The 3,271-nt window shown below is 37.1% G+C and overlaps 1 pseudogene; it reads left to right on the top strand.

Annotated features, from left to right (window-relative positions):
* The first annotated feature begins 386 nt into the window (after positions 1-386).
* On the top strand, positions 387-1,174 carry LOC114223758 (ADP-ribosylation factor-like protein 6-interacting protein 1 pseudogene; annotated as a pseudogene).
* The last annotated feature ends 2,097 nt before the right edge of the window (positions 1,175-3,271 follow it).

The following is a 3,271-nucleotide window of genomic DNA, read 5'->3' as shown; positions in this document are numbered from 1 at the left end:
AATTACATGTAAATATTTTCAGCAATGCACATAAGATAGTAAGTACTGCTTGTTATTATTATCCTGATTTTACAAAATGCAATGAAAGAAGCACATAGAGCAACTGGTCCCAAATAAAATTGTCAGTAAGTGCCAGAACCAGAACTTGAACTAAGAAAGGCTTGCTTCAGAGTTCATAGCCTTAATTACTTTGACATACTGTCTCTCAGAAATAACAGACTAAGGAGAGATGTAATTTTCAGTAGTTAACTGACTGGAAATAATCCTGAACTGATAAAACAAAATGAAAAAAAATAAAACCCTAAGTTATCAAGTTTGGTAAATACACATATATACATATACACACCACTAAGCAGATATAAAAGAAGGTTAGGGTCGCTGTGTGGGTCTCTGTGGAAAGCTTGTTTGGGGGGCAGTGTGCGCCCGCTAAGGCAGCACCTCAGGGACGATGGCGGAGGGAGATAATCGCAGCACCAACCTGCTGGCTGCAGAGACTGCAAGTCTGGAAGAGCAGCTGCAGGGATGGGGAGAAGTGATGCTGATGGCTGATAAAGTCCTCAGATGGGAAAGAGCCTGGTTTCCACCTGCCATCATGGGTGTGGTTTCTTTGGTGTTTCTGATCATCTACTATCTAGATCCATCTGTTCTGTCCGGTGTTTCCTGTTTTGTTATGTTTTTGTGCTTGGCTGACTACCTTGTTCCCATTCTAGCTCCTAGAATTTTTGGCTCCAATAAATGGACCACTGAGCAACAGCAAAGATTCCATGAAATTTGTAGCAATCTGGTAAAAACTCGATGCAGACCTGTGGGCTGGTGGAAACGCCTCTTTACACTAAAGGAAGAAAAGCCTAAAATGTACTTCATGACCACGATCGTTTCTCTTGCTGCGGTTGCTTGGGTAGGACAGCAAGTCCACAACCTGCTGCTCACCCTACCTGATAGTGAGTTTCTTACTGTTGCTTCCTGGATTAAACCAGCATGGAATCATTTTGAAGTACATTGGAATGGCCAAAAGGGAGATAAATAAGCTTCTCAAACAAAAAGAAAAGAAAAATGAATAATGCATCTGCTTTATTCAGTGTAATGAATGGCATATACATTGTCCTTGGGAACAGTTTCTGTTATGCTGTCTGGATACTAAAATGTTACAGAAGTAGCTCTTTGCTCTCCCTCTTTTGCCCTTAGTGCGTAGAAATTCACACTTGCGGAGTAAGGCTTTATGCATAGTGTCTTCATGTGAAGTGTAGCTGGAGGCATTCTCATTAGTTGGCCTTAAATGGAAAACTCATTCGTGAGTACAACTTGTTTTGATTTTTCTCCACCCAGGTTAATTGCATTCTTACTTTTAGGCAACTTCCTTTAAAATAATATAGTGGTGAACTTCACCTTTTAGTACAGTTAACTGTGACTTTGGATAATTAATTGTTCCAGTTGATCTTTGCTTTAGCTAGATACAAGTTAGTGGTCTGTGGCTACAGGAAGCTGGTTCTACTTGTCTGCTTCCACAGTCTGCTTAAACTGCCTGGCTTCATGAATACAGAGACCAAGTTGACCACTTCCAATGAAGAGACCAATTAAGATTCATTCCTCATGCTGTTTCTATACAATGGGAGAAGAATCCTCTGGAATAAAATGAAACCAATTCCATGCCCTAGTATGTGCTGGTTTCTGCCTTGTGAAAAACTTAGTAATTTGTAAGAAACATTGATCTTTCCTCCCAAATGGGGAATATGACAGGCTTTGAGCTCATCTCTCCTTGCTCTTAGCCTTCAAGTTAGTAGATCCTTAGAGGCTTTTTAACAGCAGGCTTCCAGAAGTTTGTGTTTAGGATTTTTAGCATATTTTTAATTTCAGGTTTTCAGCTGACTGAAACTAAAGTACATAATAGGTTAAGACAGGTCTATGACCTTCACTCCAACATGAGCCAATAAAGGACAGAAGTCTTCCTATACTTAGTCAAGAGTCATTTCAGTAGAAAATAATCTCAGCCTACTAATTTTTCGAGACCAGACTAAGCCTTTGAAGGTAAGCCTCAAGATTCTTATTTGAAGGTAATTGCTGGCTGCTTTGGCCCCCAGAGATTTGGCACAGGAGGTGGTGTTTATGCCGGCATCTGACTTTTTTCCTAGATCTCTCTCTCTGAAGAGTCCAAGGGCTGCTGGGGAGAGCAGACTTTTGGCGACGATAGGTGGCCTCTGGTCTACAGAGATTTTGTAACTGCTTGGAAAGTGTCTTAGAATCATTCTCCCTCTCAGTAGCTAGAAATTTAGAATAGCTGAAATCTGTAGGCATGAACCTCTGAGGGCTGAAAATGTGACATTTGGAAACAGTTCTTAAACTCTTATTAACTAGTTGTAATACAGTTTTGTGAATTTACTGCACTGATGCTGGACCTTGCGGTATATCTGTCCCTAATAAGTGTTTTCTCCCCTTCAATATTACTGTAAACAGTGGCACCCATTGTAGCATATGTTTGATTTTTTTTTAATGTTTCCTATGAAAACTACAAACTACCTTAATTTTTACATGTGTTTCCTCATTGTAGATAAGCCTATCTTGCTATCTGGATTTTTTTGTGTATATGTGTTCTACCAATTAACTACTTTTGTAGTTTTAATCTTGTATTATTTCTTCTACTTTGTTTTGTATAAAAGGGGGAAAATAAAAAAGCTGGAATCCCCTCCAAAAAAAGAAGGAAAGAAGTAGTACATACATTAATGTATCATACTGAAATTGCTGAACACCAAAGATAAAAAAAATATTTAAAGTGGCTGGAGAAAAACAAACAAATCAAAGATCTATACTCTGATATTACTGTCAATGTAACAATCACAATTATAGTTTATTTCTCATTAATAATGGAAGTCAAAGGAAAATGGAAAGTATCATCAAAGAACAGAGATAAAAGAATTATCAACCTAGAATTGTTTATAAGCAAAATTCTTATCCAATAATTAATGAACCTGAGAACTTTCAGATTTAAAACAAAACAAAACAAAAAAAACCTGAATGAGTGTACTTAAAAAAGACCATCACTTAAGTTAGTTTTAAAAGATGTACTTCAGAAAGAAGAAAAATTATCCCAGAAGAAATGTATGAGATACTAGAAGTGAGCAAATAAAATGGCAAATTATGCTGCTATGTGTTAAAAAAATGGAGGGTTTAAAATAATAAAAATATATAAATGTTTGAAGTTAAAAAATGTGACTAAAATCCCAGACATTAATAATATATCATTCAAAAATAAAATGATCAGTCTTTACACACTGTA

This window comes from Eumetopias jubatus, unplaced genomic scaffold (assembly GCF_037043125.1).
Source record: "Eumetopias jubatus isolate StellerSeaLion01/CBP00866 unplaced genomic scaffold, mEumJub1_p1.0 scaffold_11, whole genome shotgun sequence".
NCBI classification, from domain to species: Eukaryota; Metazoa; Chordata; class Mammalia; order Carnivora; family Otariidae; genus Eumetopias; species Eumetopias jubatus.
Note: the sequence above shows the minus strand (reverse complement) of the source record. Positions and strands in the feature narration are given on the sequence as shown.